The sequence below is a fragment of the Zophobas morio genome, unplaced genomic scaffold, assembly GCF_036711695.1.
Source record: "Zophobas morio isolate AGI-343-1 ecotype UQ-CSIRO unplaced genomic scaffold, CSIRO_AGI_Zmor_V1 ptg000264l, whole genome shotgun sequence".
Lineage (NCBI taxonomy): Eukaryota > Metazoa > Arthropoda > Insecta > Coleoptera > Tenebrionidae > Zophobas > Zophobas morio.
This window is the reverse complement of record NW_026972368.1, coordinates 100,488-125,576: the sequence shown is the minus strand read 5'-3', so window position 1 is coordinate 125,576 and position 25,089 is coordinate 100,488. Positions and strand designations below refer to the sequence as shown.

Below are 25,089 nucleotides of genomic sequence, written 5' to 3'. Positions count from 1 at the left end.
CCACACAAAAATACCATTCCATCACCCCTGCAAAGACTTTCCTCTTGACTACCTCGTCAGGGCTATGAAAGTCTCAGCTGATTCCATAAGAAATACATGGGGAGCTTACGGAACGACATAAAGAGGTCACTAGCGTCACTAAAGGTGCTCCGACCTTGAAGAACATAGTTTCTTTTTCATTTTCAGGTTTTCGGTGAACGTTTTGTCTGGTTTTGTCAACAAGAAATGTCATATTATTTACGGAATCATAGGGGATGTTGGGTTATGGGGTTAAAAACAAACGTAAAATTTATGTTAACAAAGTAATAGATACTTATGATACATGTAAAAAATACTAGAAAATTCCAGGCTAAAGAGGTCAACAAACTGCAGGTTAAACGAAATAGTTTAATTTTCGTTGTGTGCGTGTTTGAGCGGTCCAAGATTTATTTTTAAATTTTAGTGTGTAAAAAAATCTAACTAATAAAAACTGAAACGAGGTAGTCAAGAGGAAAGTCTTTGCAGGGGTGATGGAATGGTATTTTTGTGTGGTTCGTTTTTTAGCCGCAAACCAGTTAACGACTACGGTGCATAAATTGGGAAAAACTCACAAAATGTATTACCCATTACCAGAGTATAAACTGCAAAATGTTTAGGTGGCATCATTAAATCGCCAAAAATCACATCTTCATTGAAGACTTTAAAATGTCACACAATTAAAACAGGATGTACCACTTCGTAAGAATGTGCAAAGTTCACAACAAACTTCGCAGAAGTGGTGGTGTAAGAATTTTCGTATTAATGAGTATCCACAAACATACCATAAACAGTTGTGTTCTTTCAAGGTGAGTTTTCGGTAACTCACATCACTTAATGATTGTTGAAGAGGCTGGAATACAGGGGAGATGTGTTGTGGAAGTTTGTTTAAAAGAACACCTTAGCAAATTTTTCATTTCAAATAAAATAGTGTTTCACAGTTGGTTCTTGCACTCATATCGAAATAATCTGTAGTAAATAGTTTCCGAAACACACTTTGGAATTGTATTGGTGTGGGATTTATACAATTCCAAATTGACGTCTCACAGAGCCAAACAAATATGTCAAACAATACTGATTTAGTTGCAGCAACCTTTTAGTGAAAATTGTAAACAAATTGTATTCTGTGAAAACTATTAAAAATAATAAGCAAAATGTTTATGTTCCTGAAGTTGTTTTTTATTTTTTTGTGAGTGATTTAAAAATATTAAGAGTGAAATAAAAATTTTGCAATTCACTTATGGATAACAACTTATTTGTCAGACTTGTTAAGGATTTAATAAACGCAGTTTAAAACGTCAAAATTGAATAAAAATGTTTTGCTTGAATATATTAATAATTTATAAGAAAGAAAAAAATGGCCAATGTCACTACCTAGTACATGCCACCCATTTTTATTTTTATGTACAATTATTAGTATTATATGAATCACATACGAATGCTACGAAATATTTGAATCTTCGTGTTTCCCGGGAACGGGCTCCCAAGGTCACATCCGTTCCGCAAATATTGCTGAAGTTTCGTTACTGATCTACTGTGACCTCGTTTCAGTTTTTATTAGTTAGAATTTTTTACACACTAAAATTTAAAAATAAATCTTGGACAGCTCAAACACGCACACATCGAAAATTAAACTATTTCGTTTAACCTGCAGTTTGTTGACCTCTTTAGCCTGGAATTTTCTAGTATTTTTTACATGTATCGTAAGTATCTATTACTTTGTTAACATAAATTTTACGTTTGTTTTTAACCCCATAACCCAACATCCCCTATGATTCCGTAATTAATATGACATTTCTTGTTGACAAAACCAGACAAAACGTTCACCGAAAACCTGAAAATGAAAAAGAAACTATGTTCTTCAAGGTCGGAGCACCTTTAGTGACGCTAGTGACCTCTTTATGTCGTTCCGTAAGCTCCCCATGTATTTCTTATGGAGTCAGCTGAGACTTTCATAGCCTGTCCTCACGCTCACATTCTGTTATGGTTGGATAATATACCGGGAGATTTATTAGATAACAACAAAGATTTAATTCAAATAATTGATGAATTAATTTCCGTATCAGAGTTAGAAGCGTCTGGAAATATAAAACTCCAAACTCACAAACACACTTTTACGTGTTATAAAAAAATGGACCCTAATAAAAAAGAAAACTGTCGATTTGGTGCACCTTTTATGCCATCTCGAAATACAATAACATTGTTACATATGAGAGATACTGATCCATATTTTTCTGAAGAAAAATTTAAGGAATATAAAAATCACTATAAACTGATTCGTTCAAATTTAGAAAGTTTTGAATACACAGATTTTGATCACTTTTATAAAGACAATAATATTGAATCCGATGAACATTATTACAACATTATTCGTGCAGGTATCAATCGACCAAGGTTATTCTAACGTCGAACACCATCAGAAAAGTGGCATAATTCTTTTAATCCATTTGTACTTCACCATCTAAAGTCTAATATGGATTTCCAAATGATCCAAGATGAATATTCATGTGCTGCTTACGTTGTTGAGTATGTTAACAAACACAACAGAGGTATCAGCAATCTACAACGACAAATACTTCAGGTTATGGACGAAAATCCAGAATTTGATCTTGTAGATATCACAAAGAAATTGAGTGTTGACGTTCTTCATGCTGTTGAAATGTCAGCACAAGAAGCTGCTTGGTATTTGTTACGACAGCCTATGGCAAAATCATCGGTAGTGACTGTTTATATACCGACAATATATTCCACTGAACGTCAAAGAATAAGGAAAACTATGAAAGAATTAGAGGTATTGGAGGATGATTGCACAAATATATGGAAAGAAAACTGGTTTGATAAGTATGAAAAAAGACCCGATGATTTGGACAACGTTACATTAGCACAGTTCGTAGCTAATTATTACATCAATAATAAAGGAGAATATGTGAAAAGGAAAATTCCAAAAGTGATCCGTTACCGTAATTATGATATGGCTGATAACTTCAACGACTACAGAAGAGAAATGGTATTGCTGCATATTCCTTTTAAAAGTGAAAACAACGACGTTCTTGCTGATAATAAATATATCCAAATATTTGAAGATAACAAAGATTTAATCTTAAAACGCAGAAAAGAGTTTGAGTCCAACTTAGATATAGAAAAAACCCTTGAAATTTGCAGACAGTTGTGCAGAGAAAAAGAAGACGAAGAGAATGATGGAGAAGATGAACAAGAACATGCCAATATAGTCTTCGAAAATGATCCTTATGCATTGTGTGGCGGCACAATAACACGTCGGTAAGCAGAGTATAAATAAGTCGTTTCGTGGTGCAGTGGTCAGCATACCTGCCCGGAGAGCAAGGAAACGTGGGTTCGAATCCCATCGAGGCACAACATTTTTTCTCTGCTTACCTACACTTGTAAGGCGGCCGCCGTCTGAAGTGCGGCTCGCACCACCTCTGGTCGCGCCTGCGCACGTATCATTTAACGGTTTTATTCCACGGAGTTTTTGTTACGGTTTTAGGATCACATTTGTTTCAGTTCGGTCGTGCAGCAAAATTCCTATCTCCTCCAAGCCTGCCGTAAGGAACTTCGTTCCAAAAAAAGAGAAAACTTGATGGACACTCAAGAATTCTGCGAATTAATGAGATCGGCAAATACAAAACAAAAAGACCTATTAATGAACATTATTCATCATTTACTAACTCCAAATCAAGTGCCGTTTCAAGTTTTCTTCACTGGTCCAGCTGATAGTGGTAAGACTTTTGTCATCAAACTTATAATGGAAATTTACAACAGATTTACTGACAATGATGGTTACTGCAATGCTTACATAACTTGCGCTTCAACTGGTAAAGCTGCTATGGCAATTGATGGTACAACAGTTCATACAGCTCTTAAAATTCCAATTTCAAAAATGTTACCTTTACCATTTGAAACGTTACATTTGTACAGATCACTTTTTAGATATGTTAAAGTATTGATCATTGATGAAATAAGCATGATCAGCGCAGAACTATTAGGCAAAATTAACATGCGTTTAAAACAGATTACCGGAAGAGGTAAAGCTGACTTTGGTGGCATAGATGTTATTTTAATTGGGGATTTACGACAAGCACCACCAGTAAGGGCAACAGCCATATATAAGCCAGTTAAAACAAATATTTTTGGACCTTATTTGTGGAGAACATTAAAATTTTATCAACTGACTGAAGTAGTGAGACAGACTAATGTTCAATTTTCTAATATTCTAACTAAGATACGCAACGGAGATCCATTGGATAAGGCTGAATTTCAAATTATTGAATCCAGATTTTTTACCAAAGAAGATGCCGAAAGATTGTGTCCTCATGGAGTTCGTTTGTTTTATGAAAACGTTCGTGTTGACGCTTACAACAATTATGTTTTGCAAAAATTTGAAGAAAAAATAATTTCTACAGCTGACGATGTGATCATTGGTTCAAAAAGTCGTGAACAAGAGACTAATTATCGTCAGAAACTGCATAAAAAGAATCTCAATGAAGTCGGTGGGTTACCATACCAAATTACTTTTGTTAAATCTATGTATTATCTTATTACCACTAACATCGATGTAACTGATGGCTTATGTAATGGTTCAGTGGGAAAGTTAGTACATATGGATTTTGATGAAAACAACACCGTATGCAGAGTTTGGTTAGAATTTTGTGGTTCGAAAAAGATAGGTCAAAAAAAAAGAAAAAAAGCTGCTCGACTAGCAATTCAATGTGGTATCAGTAATCTTGCTGTACCAATTGAATTACGTTCAGCGAACATCCCATTGACATCAGATAAGAAAGTTACTGCGAAACGGAAGCACTTTCCTTTAGTTTCGGCTGCTGCGATGACCATCCACAAATCACAAGGTGGAACATTCGATGAAATTGTTTACGAATACAATAAGGGACATCCACAAGAGCTTGTTTATGTTGCGCTATCTCGTGTAACAAACATCGAAGGTTTATTTATTGTAACACCCGATAACGATCCAACTAACTTCAGATTCCACCACAATCGAGTGCAAGCATCATCAACGAAAGGTTTGCTGCAAGAATTTCAGAGATTGTCGTTAAATCCTTTACACACTAAAGCCCAAACGATCTTGGATTTTCTTCAAACTAAAAATGGCATTTCCATAACCACATTAAATTGTCAAAGTCTACAAAGCCATAGATTGGATTTGTCGGATTCTGTAATTCAAAAAACTAATTTCTTACTTCTTTCCGAAACGTGGATGAGCAATGACGAACAGTTTGATATTCCTAATTTCAACTGCATTGCCCATTTCAAGCGAGATTACGTACGTACAGGTGGAGTTGCTATCTATCAAAATAGCAATGACACTACTAATATTTTAACACCAAATATGGACATAATCTTAAAAAATACTGGCGATGTGAATGTTAGACGTACAGGAGTTGGAGACATTTGTTCAGCTATATGTAAAACGAACAACGGAGTTGAAATTGTCATGGTAATAGTCTACATTTCACCAAATACAAAAATTGAAGATGTGAAACATTTCATCCATCGAGCGCTGATAGAATATACTGATGAGGTTCCTGATATACTTGGTGGAAACTTCCATCAGCTTCCGATGGTTTTATCTGGAGACTTTAATATCAATTTTGCAGATGAAAAATCAGAACCACTAAGAACATTTCTTTTAGAAAAATTTAAATTACATATAAATAACAATCCAAAAGAATCGACAACGAGATACGGTACTACTATTGATGCTGTTTTTTCGAGGTATTTGCATAAAATAGAATCACAAACATATGTATCATATTTTAGTTACCACAAGCCAATAGTTTCAGCAATGGAATTTAATGACGAGACTGATTAAAAAGAATTACTTATAATAATAATAAAAGTTTATTTTTGTAATTATTTCTATTTTTTTGGAACGAAGTTCCTTACGGCAGGCTTGGAGGAGATAGGAATTTTGCTGCACGACCGAACTAAAACAAATGTGATCCTAAAACCGTAACGAAAACTCCGTGGAATAAAACCGTTAAATGATACGTGCGCAGGCGCGACCAGAGGTGGTGCGAGCCGCACTTCAGACGGCGGCCGCCTTACAAGTGTAGGTAAGCAGAGAAAAAATGTTGTGCCTCGATGGGATTCGAACCCACGTTTCCTTGCTCTCCGGGCAGGTATGCTGACCACTGCACCACGAAACGACTTATTTATACTCTGCTTACCGACGTGTTATTGTGCCGCCACACAAGATTGAAGGTCCGCACACGTGCAGCTGCCTTACAAAGACACCGCCAACACGTGGAGACCGCACCGACAAAATATAAAAAATGTCCTAAACACTTTTCGTTCTCTCATCCCTTCTCTCTCTATTACCACTCCACCCCGCCAATGCATAGTATATACTCATGAATTCATGGTCAAGCACGTGGCGAATACGCACATTATAGATACATTTTACTCGTGAGTAGCCACGTTTATTTTCATACAATTTCAAATCGTCAAAACAATAATAAATATAGTAACAATGGCAAAGCAGAGTATCAAAAAGCGTATAGGGAACGCGAAAAAGCTAAAAAAAATGAAAATAAGCAAGAAAGTTACGATATAAAGCAAAGATATCCTCTAAACTAGTGACAATATTTAAAAAGTTTATTGATTATTTTTTTAAATAATTAAAACAAATTCTCCCTTCAATTCCAAACATTTAAATATATATATATATATATTGGAACGAAGTTCCTTACGGCAGGCTTGGAGGAGATAGGAATTTTGCTGCACGACCGAACTGAAACAAATGTGATCCTAAAACCGTAACGAAAACTCCGTGGAATAAAACCGTTAAATGATACGTGCGCAGGCGCGACCAGAAGTGGTGCGAGCCGCACTTCAGACGGCGGCCGCCTTACAAGTGTAGGTAAGCAGAGAAAAAATGTTGTGCCTCGGTGGGATTCGAACCCACGTTTCCTTGCTCTCCGGGCAGGTATGCTAACCACTGCACCACGAAACGACTTATTTATACTCTGCTTACCGACGTGTTATTGTGCCGCCACACAAGATTGAATGTCCGCACACGTGCAGCTGCCTTACAAAGACACCGCCAACACGTGGAGACCGCACCGACAAAATATAAAAAATGTCCTAAACACTTTTCGTTCTCTCATCCCTTCTCTCTCTATTACCACTCCACCCCGCCAATGCATAGTATATACTCATGAATTCATGGACAAGCACGTGGCGAATACGCACATTATAGATACATTTTACTCGTGAGTAGCCACGTTTATTTTCATACAATTTCAAATCGTCAAAACAATAATAAATATAGTAACAATGACAAAGCAGAGTATCAAAAAGCGTATAGGGAAAGCGAAAAAGCTAAAAAAAAAATGAAAATAAGCAAGAAAGTTACGATATAAAGCAAAGATATCCTCTAAACTAGTGACAATATTTAAAAAGTTTATTGATTATTTTTTTAAATAATTAAAACAAATTCTCCCTTCAATTCCAAACATTTAAATATATATATATTTTGATAATTCTACCTATTTTACGTAATTTATTATTTCCTAAAATACTGAATTTCCTAAATATTTTCCTGTACTTAAATAAAAACTAATCAGCAAAATTTAAGAGAAAAATCAAGAAAACCCACATAAAATTGAGCACGTTTTTTTTTGCAAATTGTGTCGATTCTACATTAACCGAAGGAACTTCGTTTCTACCTGGTGTCCCACGACACTACATCTTTTTTATTTGATTCTATTTCTTGCAAGTCATCATTTCCGTTATAAGGAAATGATGACTTGTAAGGATAAATTTTGCTTAGATTAACAATTTTTGCTGCGTAGACAGGTATACAAAATTCATTCGAGATATACCCACATAAAACTTTATGAAGAATATTCCGATTTATATTTAAAATCTGCAAAGACATCAAAACTCATTAAAAAACCATTAAAAACTTTTTTTATGCTTTTTAATGGCTTCTGATGTTTTTTTTTATGCTTTTTGATGGTTTTTTGTTTTGATCAAAAAACCATCAAAAAACGTTTTTTGTGTTTTCATATAAAATTCAACATATACCTAAATACGCCTCTGGCTAGCGAACGCGATGCTGTTTCAGCAAATTCTTACGGAATTGAACGCTTTTATCTCATTAGTCAGGGACGTATTCGAAAAAAGAAGAATTATCGCTTGAGGGTGTCAAAGGGCAGGAAGTTTACAATTTTTGCTGCGTAGACAAGTACGGGTTCACTGAAACATGATTTCTTAAGAATAAAATTATTTCGTAGACAGGGGTGGGATAACTGAAACACGTTTCATCATTTCCTTTTAATTTTGTTTAAGTCAACAATTTTCCTCCATATTTAATTGTGTAGAACGGAAATGATGACTTGCAAGAATAATTTTGCTTAGATTAGCAATTTGAAACATTTGGAGAAAATTCCGATTTATATTTAAAAGTTGCAAATGGCCATCACAACTCTCCAAAAAACCATTAGAAAGTTTTATTATGCTTTTTGATGGCTTTTCATGTTTTTTGGATGCTTTTTTGTTTTGGTCAATAAACCATCAAACATTTTCTTTTTGTGTGTTTTCACATAAAATTGAACATATTCTTAAATACGCCTCTGGCTAGCATTGATCAGGTAAAAAAACGTACCAACAAGTGTTCGCCAAAAAAAAAAAAAAAGCATGAGTAATTTCATGTTAATCAGGGCCGTGCATTTTAGTTGAATGAAATTAAATATCCCGAATAACAATAGATCAATTTTAATGAAACATACTTGGAAATAATCTGTATCTCTGGACGCATCTAATTAATTACGTTTCTTTTTTTTGTGTGTTTTCACATAAAATTCAACATATTCCTAAATACGCCGTTTACAATTTTTGCTGCGTCGACAAGTACGGATTCACTGAAATATGATTTCCTAAGAATAAAATTGTTTCGTAAACAGGGGCGGGATAACTGAAACACGTTTCATCATTTCCGTTTAATTTTGTTTAGGTCAACAATTTTCCTCCATATTTAATTGAAATCCAATTCTTTTTATAAACAATATAAAAATATATGTGTAATCAACTATTTTTTATCTGATTCTGTTTCTTGCAAGTCATAATTTCCGTTCTAAGGAAATGATGACTTGTACCCAAACACGTCTCGCCATGCTGAACGAGAACAGCTTTTTGTTGAATTTTGTATGAAAACACACAAAATAAGAAACATCAAAAAATCTTTAAAAACCAACAAAAATCCATCAAAAAACACCAAAAAACTATCAAACACCAACAAAAAACCATCAAAAGACACCAAAAAGTCATAAAAAACCAACAGAAAAAACCATCAAAAGACACCAAAAAAAAAAAACATCAAAAACCAACAAACATTTCCGTTCTAAGGAAATGATGACTTGCAAGAATAATTTTGCTTAGATTAGCAATTTGATACATTTGGAGAAAATTCCGATTTATATTTAAAAGCTGCAAATGGACATCACAACTCACCAAAAAAAACCATTAGAAACTTTTATTATGCTTTTTGATGGCTTTTGATGTTTTTTGGATGTTTTTTGATGGTTTTTTGTTTTGGTCAATAAACCATCAAACATTTTTTTTTTGTGTGTTTTCACATAAAATTGAACATATTCTTAAATACGCCTCTGGCTAGCATTGATCAGGTAAAAAAACGTACCAACAAGTGTTCGCCTAAAAAAGCATGAGTAATTTCATGTTAATCAGGGCCGTGCATTTTAGGTGAATGAAATTAAATATCCCGAATAACAATAGATCAATTTTAATGAAACATACTTGGAAATAATCTGTATCTCTGGACGCATCTAATTAATTACGTTTCTTTTTTTTTGTGTGTTTTCACATAAAATTCAACATATTCCTAAATACGCCGTTTACAATTTTTGCTGCGTAGACAAGTACGGATTCACTGAAATATGATTTCCTAAGAATAAAATTGTTTCGTAGATAGGGGTGGGATAACTGAAACACGTTTCATCATTTCCGTTTAATTTTGTTTAGGTCAACAATTTTCCGCCATATTTAATTGAAATCCAAATCTTTTTATAAACAATAAAAAAAAAAAAAGAAAATGTGGTGTCGTGGGACACCAGGTAGGAACAAAGTTCCTTCGGTTAATGTAGAATCGACACAATTTGCAAAAAAAAACGTGCTCAATTTTATGTAGGTTTTCTTGATTTTTCTCTTAAATTTTGCTGATTAGTTTTTATTTAAGTACAGGAAAATATTTAGGAAATTCAGTATTTTAGGAAATAATAAATTACGTAAAATAGGTAGAATTATCAAAATATATATATATATATATATATATACATGTATGACGGATGATACGAAGCCCGGTATGTAATGCAGGCTCTCAGAAGCCCGGGCTTTCTACATGCAATACCGATCTATAAGTCGAATATATCGCTTTATTGTAAAATGTTTAGTGGGGGCAACTTGAGAGGGGTAGAAATTATTTACATACACCAAAAGCCTTACTTTGCTGTTTTAACGAAGCCATTGATATACAACATGAAATGCGAAGCCCGGCTGTATAAAATGCAGATATTTCACATGTGAAATGCAACCATGCTGCGTTGCCATTTTGCTATTGTTTCTCAGCCTTCTGATGAGATCATTTTAATTCTTGTGATCGAAGTGCACGTACGAGGTGCTAGCATGGACCACTTTAAGTTTTTGGTTAGTTTGGCTACTCAAAACGAAATTGGTAAGTATCTTGCAATATTTAAGTAGTTGGGATAATAAAAGCAATCTGCATCACATGTTAATGTGTTTTTTTGAGAGAAAATAAAAAATTTAAATTTTTTAGAAAAAAAATCAAAATTATGAAACAACATTTTGCAATTTAATTTGGAATCTGCAAAACCGAATGTTTTGAAATCTTGCAGATGTATTAAAGTTATGATAAGCATGGTAAATTTTTAATCAAAATCTATTTGGTCATCCCCCTAAAAAATTGCTGACGTCACCCCAAAATTTAGCTGAATAAGTCCTATCTAAAATGTATAAAATATGATGAGTCTGTACATGTGATGTACTATTCCATTAATACTTTTTAAATTTCCATATACGGGATGTTTCAAAAAATTTAATGACACTGAGTCAATTTATTTTATTGATTAATTCAGACACTGCAAAACCAAATGCTTTGAAATCTTGCAGACATTTTGAAGTTATTGTAAGCATAGTAAATTGTTAATCCAAGTATATCTATTTGTTCTCCCCAAAAAAATTCTACCTAAAATGTGCGAAATATGATGAGTTTTTACTTGTGATAGTATTACCCTACACCAGTCCAAGTTTATACATACACGTGTCCTTGTAAAAATGTTGATGACGTCATCACAAAATTGTGTAAAACGACTCGAAAATGCTCTATCGGAACAACTTTCGACCAATTTTTTAAACTTATGCTTAAAAAAGTTACTCTAAATACAATTTTTTAACAGGTTACCCCAAGATATTTTTCAAACTGCAAAGGTGGCCAAAGTATTAATGTTGTTAGAAAAAGGCAGAGGAAGACAATTTATAGGAAAAAGCCTCGATGAAATAAAAATAGACAAGGATATGTATTTAAATTCTGATGACGAAGACTCTTTTCGTAATACAGCTAGTTTTGAAAATGTTGAAAGTGAAGAAATTTCACAGTTTGGGCCGGAAAATGCAGAATGCACGGAGAGCACTTCTCAACTTAATGCTGAACCAGGTCCTTCAAGCATGGAAGCTGCAGTTTAAAAAGGTGCCTAATTGTTCAGTTAAGATCCATAATAAGTTGTTACGGAGTATTAATTTTAGGAGGGAAGAAAATAAAACCATGTGGCCGCGTTCGTTGGACAGAAACTGAAAAGACAATTGTTATAAAAAAAACATCAGCATGCTTAGCTAGCAGTTCATCACATTCATATTTTTTTGGTGTGATTTTCTTTTGAATATGCAGTTTGAAGTAATCCGTATATTAAACAAGGATTGGGTGCGCATTAAAACTTTTGTGTACAATGTGTTTAGACAAAAAGTTCTTTAATAAAACCTATTTTCATGATTTTTGTTTCTAATTTGATTTTTGCAACGGGTCAGCGGCTTTAAAATACTTTAATGCCGCTCATGACTGGAGTTAAAATAAAAAACTGGCAAATTATAATTATTATTTATTGAAATGTAAATTGAAAGTACAGTTACTAATATTTGCATTTTGAAAATTACAAGCACTAGAAAAAGCCGAGTCCTATACATCATCAGCTATACTTATAGTCAAACAGTATTGACACAATTCATTGAAAATCCCTGGGAAGGTTCCTCGGAAGGTTTTTATAGCAGACGTACTTGCAATGCTCTTTGTTGATCAAATTTTAGTTGCTATTTCTTTCTTGTTGGCTAAAGAGTCTTCAATATAGCCGTCAGCTACACTGCTGGGCTTCCAACCTCCATGTCTTTTTAAGCATGTAAGATTGGCTCCACTATCCACAAGCAGTGTAGCTGAAGTGCGCCGAAGACAGTGTCCTGTGTACTCTGTAATCCCATTACAGCACGATGACATTTTCCTTTGCAATATTTTAAGAAAAAACGTCGTTCCGGAATATTTTCTAGTCTCAGCGAAACATATTTTCTACAGATGCTTGTGTAAGGTTCTCCAATTACTGTAAACGATCCTGGACATCGCTGGTTCCCATTTTTATCATTTCATCACAACGGCAACCAGCCGCTTTTCCAATCATCAAAATTACCTAAACATGAATATTATCTAGTTTACTTATATCGAAATTTCGAAATACTGAAAACTAAACTTTATTGCCAAATATTCGTCATCCGAAGCTTCATTCAAGAACTTTTCAAATTGGTGAACACCTTCGACTTTTTCGGAACATAGCCTTCACTCTGTTTTTTTTTTTAGGTACGCACGCAGTTTTAAGTAGGTACTTGCTGATGTATACTCCTTCTTTAATGTTCAACAAAGATCTGTGGATGTTTTTGGTATGGATTTATTTATGTACACATATTTACAACGAATGACATTTAAGCAACGTGGTTGTGTTGGAACTCTGCGGCGACGAGGAGCGCGGTGTTCTTGTGATCTTGCTGCTTTTGTGGACGATGGCGGAGAGAGCGAGTTGTGCTTCCATCAGGCCTTTTCTAGTCTCGCTTCTCGTTTTCGCTTCTGCGTGGTACGCCAGCCAATTAGCGGTGTTCTTTGCAGGCGTACGGTTGGTTGCCTATAGCGCAGGCAACTTGCTCGCCACAGTACCCCCTCTCCAGTGACGTCGTCACGGGTCATTGGTCTCTAAAACGGACTGGTGTTTTAGTTTGTCGTCCTGCTCTTGTTGTTCTGCGACTGATTGTGGGTTCTGGCTGCGTTGTTGTTTGTAAAATTGGCGGTTCGGCTTCTTGTGGAAGGAATGCTGGTTTGACTCTCTCGATGTTGACAGTTGTTGGCTTGCCTCGTACAACAATGGTTAGCGTTTTTCCCCTTCGAGATGTTACTGGGTGTGGTCCGCTGTATGGTTGTTGCAGCGGTCTTCGTACTGCGTCGTCGCGTAGAAATACGTGGGTGCATGTATCCAGCTCTGGGTGGACAAATGTGCGTCGCCTGTCATGGTGTGAAGCTGGGACTGGTCGTAGTTGTTCCATTTGTAGCTTCAACTTCTCTACGAATGTGAATGGTTCAGCTGAGACATCGTTTGTCGTAAAGAAGAACTCTCCCGGAATACTAAGCTGGGTACCGTACGTCATCTCTGCTGGCGAACATTTCAGGTCGTCCTTAATGGCGGTACGTAGGCCCAGGAGTACAGTTGGAAGTGAGTCAACCCAGTTCTCATTCTCTTGGCACATTATCGCAGCTTTCATTGTCCTGTGCCACCTCTCGATGAGGCCATTACTCTGTGGCCGGTATGGTGTTGTTCGGCAACGTTTGATTCCCAACAGGTTCATCAAACTCGTCGTGTTGGCTGCCTCGAACTGCCTTCCTTGGTCTGTCGTTATTCGTCGCGGACATCCAAAACGCGCGATCCAGGATGCGTATAGCGTCTTGACCACGGTGTCAGCAGTCATGTCTTCCATGGGGGCGACTTCGGGCCATCGAGTAAATCGGTCGGACATGGTCAGACAGTATCGATATCCCTGGCATGTAGGCAGTGGACCGACGATGTCTACGTGGATGTGTTCGAATCGTTGGTCTGTCGGGTCAAAGGAATTAAAAGGAGTTTTTACATGACGGCTTACCTTGGATTTTTGGCAAGCTAGGCATGTTCGAGCCCACTGTTTAATGTCTCGCTCCATCCGGGGCCATACGAACTTGGTTTTGATGGCTTTGTACGTGGCTTTTCCGCTTGGGTGGGAAAAACTGTGGTACTTGTCGAAAACCCTTCGGCGAAAACGGGGTGGTATGTATGGCCGAATGTTCGTGGTTGATATGTCGCACCATATGGGTACCTCAGAATCTGTGGGAGTGAGCTTCCTAAGCTGGAGGCCTGTCGTTGGAGTTTTTCGTAACTCGAGGAATTCTGGGTCAGTCTCTTGTTCGTTCTCTAGGTCTCGAGGTTCTATTATCGTTGGAGTGGTGATTTCGTCGATTCGGGACAGGGAATCCGCGACAAGGTTCTGGTCACCTGTCACGTGAGTGATCTCAGTCGAAAATTGTCCAATAAAATCCAAATGTCGCAGTTGTCGGGGTGACGCCTTGCTGGATTTTTGGTGAAATGCGTACACCAGCGGTTTGTGGTCAGTTCTAATTGAGAAATTTCTGCCTTCAACCATATGCCGGAAAAATTTGATCGCTTCATAAACTGCCAGTAGTTCGCGGTCGTAGGTGCTGTAGTTTCGTTGAGCTGGGTTCAGTTTTTTTGAGAAAAACCCTAATGGCTGCCATGTTTGCTCTACTTCCTGTTCAAGTACAGCTCCAATAGCTACGTCTGACGCGTCGGTGGTTAGTCTCAAGGGAGCGTAATCGGCGGGGTGTACCAACAGTGTAGCTCTAGCTAACTCTCCTTTGCATCGCTCAAAAACCGCTTCTGTTTCTGGAGTCCATTGTATCGGCGTCTTGTCGTTCTTCTTGTCGCCCTTCAGGTACGCGTGCAGGGGTGCCTGTGCTTCAGCCGCCTTCTTTAGAAATCTTCGATAGAAATTTAGCATACCCAGAAAACGTCGAAGATCTTTGACAGTTTTTGGTTTTGGAAACTGTTGCATGGCTGATATTTTGCTTGCTAGGGGCTGAGTTCCTCTTGCCGTGATGGTGTGCCCTAAATATTCAACCTCGGGGGCGCCCAGCACACACTTTGCCGGATTGACTACAATGTGATGCTGTTGTAAACGCCGGAAAAGGATTTCTAAATGTTGTAAGTGTTCAGTTTCGTCACTTGAATATACCAGAATGTCGTCAATGTAACTGAAACAGAAATCCAAATCACTTAGAACGGAATTTAAGTGTCGTTGGAAAGTCTGAGCCGCATTTCGCAGACCGAATGTCATTACGGTAAACTCAAACAATCCAAACGGGGTGCACACTGCGGTCTTTGGTATATCCTCCTCAGCTACTGGGATTTGGTGGTAGGCCCGTACTAAATCGATGGTCGAAAAGACTCGTTTTCCCTCGAGTCGGAACGAGAAATCCTGAATGTGAGGAATCGGGTAGCTGTCTGGCACAGTGACACTGTTCAGGCGCCTGTAATCCCCACAGGGGCGCCATTCGCCAGGCTGCTTTTTCTTCACCAAGTGTAGTGGACTGGCCCAAGGGCTTTTTGACGGTCGGCACCAACCTTGCTCCATCATGAATTGGAACTCCATTTTTGCCACTTTTAATTTGTCTGGCGACAGTCGTCGGGGAGTTTCGGCGATTGGAGGTCCCGAAGTGAAAATGTGGTGGGCCGTATTCGTTCCAGGAATTGTGCCTGGTGGTCGAGGGCGTGTGATTTCGGGGAATTTCGCTAGCAACTCGTGGTACGGCGAAGTTTTGGCCACGGTTGAAATATTGGGTGGTGTGCACGGTGCAAGAATTCCTGATGTGGACAGCAGTGTCGATGCATCAATAAGTTTTCGATTGCGTAGATCGGGGAGTAAATGGTAATGGTTGAGAAAGTCCGCGCCGATAATGGGTTTGCTGACGTCTGCGATTACGAATACCCATTTTAGCGGTCTTCGGAGTTTGAAGTCGAGCAACATTAGCTTGTGGCCGTACGTCCGAATTTGGCTGTTGTTTGCTGCAAAAAGCACCGTTTCAGTGGGGCATGGACGTTGCTTACCTGAAAAGGCTTTTGGAATGACTGAAATCTCGGCTCCGGTGTCGATTAGGAATTGGATTCCGCTGCTCGGGTCCGTTACAAAAAGGCGATATTGCTGCTGTGTTGTACCGTCGTGCACCGCCTCGAGTGCCGACGGGGAAATCAGTTTCCCGAATAGTTGCAGGGCTGGTGGCACTTCCGGGCTTTTTCGCCGAACGTGTCGTGGTAATAACATAACCCCTTATTCTCGTTGACACGTGTCCGGCTTCTCGAGTTCGAGCGGTGACGTCCGTAGCGGCCATATTTGTTTGTATTATAGCCGCGTCCTCTGTCGGTAACTAGGCGCTCTACTGTTGCCGTCAATGTCGCGATCTGCTTTTGCATGGCTTCCAATTCCAGGGCGGCCTTGGCGTCTGCGAGTTCCTTTTCAAGTTGGGCGATTCGTTCAGCGTTCGTCATGATGTTGCTTGTCAATCGGTGTCTGTTCTGTGTTGTTGCGTTTTCTTCTTTCGTCGAGGGTCACCAGTTGTGGTTATTTTTGGTATGGATTTATTTATGTACACATATTTACAACGAATGACATTTAAGCAACGTGGTTGTGTTGGAACTCTGCGGCGACGAGGAGCGCGGTGTCCTTGTGATCTTGCTGCTTTTGTGGACGATGGCGGAGAGAGCGAGTTGTGCTTCCATCAGGCCTTTTCTAGTCTCGCTTCTCGTTTTCGCTTCTGCGTGGTACGCCAGCCAATTAGCGGTGTTCTTTGCAGGCGTACGGTTGGTTGCCTATAGCGCAGGCAACTTGCTCGCCACAGATCGTATCATTGAGTATTGAGACCATAACGACGAACATTTAATTTTTATAATAATAATAATAGTTTATTTACGAGAACCCTCATGATATTACAGAAAAACAAAAATATAAGAATAATACAAAATAACTAAACTAAACTAACTTAAATAAACTTACACTTTTTGTGGAGAGTTCACGAAAATACGGCAATAAAACAATTTCCGAATAATTTTCAGCGTTTTTTTTCTTGCACCATTTAATAAATTTGCTGTATGTGGCTTCATATAATGCACTTGATTTTGTTGGGAGTAAATTGTTTACAGCTTTTGCTGCAGCCTGAACAATTTCAAAAGGTCTGTTTACTTCTTCTGCCATTTTCTAGCCTCTACCTGCTACAAAAATAATGCTGTAATATCTAAAATGATTATAATTATAGAGAAATACTTACCAATATTCGTAAAAACACGTAAGAAATTGCGAAAAATTGGAATCTTTTTTATATTGACAATGATGTTACAGCAAATGGCCACAGCAAACTAACAAATCGCAAGCGTAAACGTAATTTTCATGGGCAAATTCGGTCTTAAAGCAAATTTGGAGCTCATTTGGACAAAAAATAGCATATTTTATTCGGAGCTAAACATTTTTTTTTGCTCGTCTGTTATTTCTGAACTCACTACGTTCGTCTGGCAAACCTACAAACTCGCCAGAAAAAATAATGTTTTAGCTCCTCATAAAATAATATACTATTTGTTACTCAGAGAAAACAGCAATTATTATTCGGTCTATGTTTTTTTATTGAGAAACAGTAAAATAAAAAACTACAATCAGTTGGTCTGAATCATTTAAGCGTTTATTTTTACAACTCCAGAGCAACCATTTTAATTCCAAAAATGAAATAATGTGTATAGCTCCCATACTTCTGAAAAAGCTAGTGTCTTTTTACAAAGAAAAGACAATACAAAAAAACATACTGCATTTGACAAAGCTATTCTAATACAGAATAAATTGACATAACTCTTTTTTGCAATAAAAAACAAATGGATATGGATTTTTTTTGTATTTATCAAAGTAAATGCTAACGTTTTGGAAAGACTAACTTTAAAATTCTAAAAAAAAATGGTTTAATTACTTACAACCACTTTAAAATAGTAAAATTTGTTTTTACTTTGGTTTTGGAAAATGTGGTGAAGGACATAAACTTGTGCTGAAAACAGCTGCTGCAATTGAGAAAAAAAAATGTTTGTACACAACTCTGAAAATGTTGTTTTGAAGCAAAGAAAAGAAATGTTTCAGTTTTAAAAACAGCTGCCCTATTGATAAAAGAATTGTTTCAGTAGTATAAAATACTGACGTATTTGTGAAAAAGGTTCTTAAAAGAATTGGTAGTTTTAAAATGTACTGCTAAAGTTTCTAAAAGAATTAACAAAAAGGAATTGCCACAGTTTTACAACTGATAAAATTCGGCAAAGAACTGGCAGTTAAAAAAAAATGGTGCAGTACCGAAAAGACCATAAATAATTTATTTATTAAAGAAAATATAACTAATTCAATAGGTATTTTGTTTTTAATCAATGTAGGTAAATAACTTCACTTCATAGGTATTTAGTTAGGTATATGTACAAAGTTCAATATTGGGTACCTAGCGCAACTAAAGTAATTCTTCCCTAAGCGCTCCCAATCAGACATAAACAGTGTTGACAAATTTAGGGCTTTGCATTATTCGCAGCAAATAGTTGGTTCTTATAATCCGCCATGTCCCTGCACTCTGTATATTTTATATACAGAATAAAACTGGGACGCCCCCTACAGAAAGATGGTGTGAACTATACCCCGTGTATTTGCAGATACAAGGCATCATTACTGAGCCCGCATTAATTCTACATTTTTGTTAATACCAACTTAACGGTAAAAACTACGACGATATACGCGTGATTTTTACGAAGCCCACTTCAACTAGGATCTTTCCAGCATATCATATTTTATCAATACCAACCCAACCGCAAGAAATAAATTTTAATACACATGATTTTTACGAAGCCCGGTTTCGGGCTTCGTAAGTCGGTGTCGGGTTTAGTATAAGCTGTGGAATATAGCATTGTGGGCTTCGTAATGGACGATTACATGTCTATATATATATATATATATACAGGGTGCCGCATCCAAGTCTGGATATAGGGAATTAACATGCGAATTGGTTTTTATTTTATAATATCTCCCCAGATCACTTTAAAGCTATTATTGAGTGATGGCTTTGTGGAGGTCGAAGAGGGCTATCGGCCAGTATTTTTTTCAAATCGTTGCATCGCGCTCATTCACTGTAAAAAGGTTTTAAAAATCGTATTTTGAAATTCGCGCCCGATCCGAATTGTCGCGAAGTGTTCCGTCGTACTGTCGAAGTTCGGCGATCGCGTATTTTCATTATCCATGCAAAATTCAAATGTCAAAGTGAAATTAGCAATTATTCTCATCAGAAATCAACGAACAAGTCAAACTGAATTATTTTATCCAGTGTGATGATTATTGTAGGACAAATTAAACGGAATAAATGCACAAATTGATCCATTCATTCGTCATAGTGCGCGACCCCGTCAAACGAGCCATCTCGAACTACAATCAGACCGTATCCAAAAAGCCCAAGATCAAGACTTCAAGACTTCGAGAGCTGGTCTTCCTCAAAACCCCATCAAAGCCCATCGGCAGCATTGCGACATTTTCTGGGAGCCCTCAAGCTAGGAATGTACTCGGGCTGCTTCACTCAGTAATCACTGAACGACTCAAATTGAATTATTTTATCCAATATGACGATTATTGTTGGTCAATTTAAACGGAATAAATGCACAAACTGCACAAAATATTTTATTAGGTTATGCTATGTTCTACTGCGATTAGATGAAAAAGCGGGGGCCTGCATGTTCTTCAACAGTTAATTTAATTAGTAGGTAATTTGGATAAATTTCACCCTTTTTTTTGGAATCACTAAAGATTGGAAGTCAATTGATTTTACATTCGTTAAGCAGGTGTAGTAAGCCGTTTCGAACCAAATTTCCGCGCGCCAAACTTTTGGTAAGAAAAGGGATGGAAATGGAAAGAAACGAAAACCACTAAGAGAGAGATGCGCAGAAGGGTGTGTTTGAGCGGGGTGAGTCGCGGTCAGTTCGACTTGGTCTTTCTTTCGAGTAAGACGTCAGGTTGGTGCTCTCTGTGTTTTTTTCAAATGTCTGTGCGCTGTTTGTTTCCGGTTCTAGTGCTGGTTTCTTCTAACGGAGTTCCACCCCCCTGACGAACCAGCGAACGTAAGAATTCTCTGCTACGTTCGAACACAGAGAGGTTATTTCGGTGGTGAGCACGTATTTGGTTTGAAGATCCGAGAGGTATGTTTTCCACGTGATTCCGTGTGTGCTGGTGGAAGAAGCGGCGTTGCTTCTCGATGGTTACGGAGTAGATGAGACGCGGGAACCACACCTGTGAGCTTCGCGGGCGTCACATACGCGAACGGACGCTAACAAAAATGGCGGCACTTCCGGATGACGCCATGGCCGTTAATTTTCGTACTAATCTTTCAATATAATTTCAATCCGTTTTAGTAGGGCCTTTCAGGGAGTTACGTTAGCTAGGGCAGTTTTATTTAGCGAATGTTATGCGGAAAGTTGGATGGCAATTTTCGAGGTATTATTTGCGTTGCATAATTTCAGCACGTGTGAGTAAAGTAAATTCAAACGTAATCTGAACAAATGAATCTTTAACAAAAATTAACGCTGAGAACGGCATTAGAAAATTAATAATGTCAGAGTCTGGGGGACGGGGGATTTTCTTTGTGTTCGTAACATCAATTAATTAGGCACATCAATTTGGCTGACATTATAAAATCTAAGATATTTCAATGGCTTTTCCTCGATTTATTAACCGTTTGTTGTAAACTCTAATTCTGGAAAATTTCATGTAAGTTTTCAAATATTCAACCGTTAAAAATAGAAAGAGAAAGTGTTAGGGTGGGGGTACGGGATGTTGGCCGGGGAATTGCAAGGGCGTCCTTTGTGAGCTTTTGTATTAGTCATCGGGGATTTGTTGTTGACCGAAAGTTTTGTCGATGAATTTGAAAATTAATGTTATTGAAAGGAAGGTACAATTCAAAACGAATGTGCACCCACGATTACCTATATTTTATTTATTTTGCATATTTTATATGTCGTATTTTTATGTGTTGTCTTGTTTATTTCGTATGTGTTTTTATTTATGTGTCTTTTGTTTGGGGATGTGTTGAAGGGAGGGGGGTTTGTTTGTTTAATTCGGTCAACAACGTAACTTTGCCCAGATCATTTTAATGCAGTCGTAACTTCGTTGTTTAATGTCAGATAAATATTTCATTAAAATCATTGCCAAAATGTGAATAATTTAATCTCTTTCAAAAATTCTTGTTCTTTAAAGTTATTGATAAAAACATGAATAATTTCTCACTTCATTTTCTTTATTGCATAAGATTGTTGATCACACGTGCATAATTTAATCTCATTTCAATTTCTTTGTTATTTAAAACAAGTGTTGATGGAGTGTGGCCAATTAAATTACGCTTATTGCTTGTCTGAAATCCAAATACTCATTTTGATAACGCTAGTTAACTCGGGGGTCGTGTGGCGTGGACGCGGTGGCGTCGGCGTCTCCGTGCGAGTGTCTGCGGGTCTTGCTAGACTTCCGGCCCTAGCGGACTCGGAGTTTACACAGCTACTTGGACGCGGGAAACAGGAAGGTCAACCTATGTCAGGTGGGTGCGTAAGACCACGCACGTGAAGTGGTGAGGTAGGACTATGTGGACCTTCACGGGGAGTGTGGCCGTCGTCCTGCACCCGCTGTGCGTCCCCCCCCCATTTTGTTTGTAGAGGCCACACTACCATAATATCTGGAACGTTGCCATCCATTTACTTTCTGAGAATTCCGCGACTTTTTATTTTGCTTTTTTTGTTGTACTTGTAAGGTTGCTAATATTTATTCTATGTTCTCAGGTTCGAGTGAAAATAAAGGTTTTTTTTTCTTTGAGGAATAAATTCTTTAAGCTCTTCTGGGACCCTTGGCCAAGGTCTCTTGGGCTCTTATTGGATTTATTTTTCATAGTTTTTTTTTTCCAAATATAAGTTTTTTAAATCCGTCACTCTTCCCGCTCCGCAGTGCGCCAATTTGTATGAACGAACGCCTCCCGCCAGTTTTCAAAACACAATGTAGGGTCCCACTTTTGTAGACGATCACAGCCAAGGTCAAATTTTAAATTTTAGCGGGCTTTTTCAAATTTTGTTCAATGCCAAATAAAAGGCGGGAGGTTTGGGTTATTACACAGGGATGGATTTTTTGCCTCCAGGAAGCATCTTCATTACAGGAAATTTTTGAGAGAGAAATGTAGAACATTGACTCATCAACATTTTAAAGTATTTTTCTCTACGAATGTGTTTTGGGATTCAGAAACTTTTGTATTACTGTTTTATTTGTTTATTGTGTTAACAACAACAAAAATAAAAATAATATTTCGCAAAATAAAGTTACATTTATTTTCAAAGGTGATAAAAATTACATAAAATCAGGTGGGCACGACGTTTTCTAGGGGTCTTAAACAGATGAGATAGAAGAATTTCAAAAAGCATCATGACAAAAAATTGAAGCCTGAGGACTACTTCTCACATATAGAGTTTTACGAAGGAACGCTTGAGAGAATCTAGGCTGATGGAGAGTTTTTGAGGAAAATTTGTTTTACTGACGTTCATTTGGTCTTAAGGGAAGTTATAATCGTCAGAACGATCAAATTTGAGCATTACACAACCCTCACGTGGTCCATGACCTTCGTTATCAATGGCGTGCAATTGTCAGTGTATGACTGGGGCTTCTAGGACATCATGTCATTGCACCTTTTTTCATCGAATCCGGATTGAATGCTCAGAAGTAGGATAATATGCTAGCTCAGCAAATACTTCCTGGGACTCGAAGGGTGCGGCATCTGCAGCAGGTCTTTTACATCCAGGACCAAATCTCCAGCCATACAGTTCGCATAAATGTTGTTTATTTGAACCAGTATTTTTCCGCAATGTTGGAATGGAAAGTTTGCACCGCCCCATTGGCCTGTGCAATCGCCGGATATAAACCCCTGAGAATTTTTTCTTTGGAGATTTCTTCACGACCATCTGCATTCAGACAAGCTATACAAACAGAGAAGCGCTGAAACAAGCAATCCAGCAATATTGTCTTCAGATTTCAACTAAAATGCTGATCAACACGCGTAGGAGTTTTGAAGATTGGCTTACTTACTGTACAGCTGCTGAGAGCAGTCTTTTTGAGCAATTCTTGAAAATAGTGCAATACTTCTCCAGATTCGTACAATATTTCATTACTTCATTCATCAACAATTGTTAAGTTTTGTTATTTGTAGTTATCTAAATGGTTCATTAAAAGGTCCTCTTCAAAAGCGCCAGCTATTTTGATGGTAAATCTTATCATCACACAATAAGAAAAGCGGGCCCTCGCTTTTTCATCTAATCGCAGTAGAACATGGCATTTTAATGAGATTTTAGTAATAACGACTCGATCAGCACCAGCAACATAACCTAATAAAATATTTTGTGCAGTTTGTGCATTTATTTCGTTTAAATGGACCTACAATAATCGTCATATTGGATAAAATAATTCAATTTGAGTCGTTCAGTGATTACTGAGTGAGGCAGCGCGAGTACATTCCTAGCTTGATGGCTCCCAGAAAATGTCACAATACTGCCGATGGGCTTTGATGGGGTTTTGAGGAAGACCAGCTGCTCGAAGTCTTCATCTCGGGCTTTTTGGATACGGTCTGAGTGTAGTTCGAAATGGCTCGTTTGACGGGGTCGCGCACTATGACGAATGAATGGATCAATTTGTGCATTTATTCCGTTTAATTTGTCCTACAATAATCATCACACTGGATAAAATAATTCAGTTTGACTTGTTCGTTGATTTCTGATGAGAATAATTTCTAATTTCACTTTGACATTTGAATTTTGCATGGATAATGAAAATACGCGATCGCCGAACTTCGACAATACGACGGAACACTTCGCGACAATTCGGATCGGGCGCGAATTTCAAAATACGATTTTTAAAACCTTTTTACAGTGAATGAGCGCGATGCAACGATTTGAAAAAAATACTGGCCGATAGCCCTCTTCGACCTCCACAAAGCCATCACTCAATAATAGCTTTAAAGTGATCTGGGGAGATATTATAAAATAAAAACCAATTCGCATGTTAATTCCCTATATCCAGACTTGGATGCGGCACCCTGTATATATATATATATTCATGAACATTATCGCTGTGCCGCGCTAGGGTCTATCTGAGCCGTACTGCTCCCTTTTGTAGAATATATACCACCCAAAATGTGCAAATGTGTTCTTATTTGTAATCCATCATTGCACTCACATTTTTTAGATTTTCTAAAGCAGGGGACTCAAAAAATTAATGAATGGGTCAATTTATTTTGTTGATTAAATTAGGAACGCCTCACTCCATTTTCCCAGAAAATTTTGGGAATACAATACTGTTATTTTTAGTATTATACTGCATCAATCCAAGTTGATATACGTGTATTTGCAAAAATGTTGATGACGTCATCACAAAACGTTGCTTTTAGCAATAGTAGTAACTTAAATTCGAATTTGAAGACGATTTTGAGACGATTCAAACACCATTTGTGATAGAATGTTTAATGAAACACAGGTTTAACACATAGGACTTTTATAAACAACTAATGACGTAAGTCAAAGAATTCGAGGATACCGAAATTTTAAATACAATAATTAAGGCTAATTGAGGAAATCGAGCTTGGAATGTCTTACATAAAAAAAGAAGAAGAAAAAAGAAGGGCTCGGACTGTGTCCAGAATGGAGGGCCAGATCTCGAAAATCTTGTGTTGTTACTATAAACTAGCATCAAATCGGCTCTTTTCAGAACCAACAGTAATTTCGACAAATAAAGTAACAGTAAATTGGTACTGGTCAACATTTTGGAGAAACATGTGCACTCTACACTAATGTTGGTTAGTGGTTA

General features: G+C 37.4%; 1 long non-coding RNA gene across 1 annotated transcript; it reads right to left on the bottom strand.

Annotated features, from left to right (window-relative positions):
- Positions 1 to 22,544: 22,544 nt before the first annotated feature.
- On the bottom strand, positions 22,545 to 23,576 carry LOC135119437 (uncharacterized). The gene is made up of 2 exons (XR_010278222.1): positions 23,320 to 23,576; positions 22,545 to 23,229 (listed from the first exon to the last, which is right to left on the bottom strand). It is a non-coding gene; the product is annotated as an uncharacterized LOC135119437 (long non-coding RNA).
- Positions 23,577 to 25,089: the final 1,513 nt, after the last annotated feature.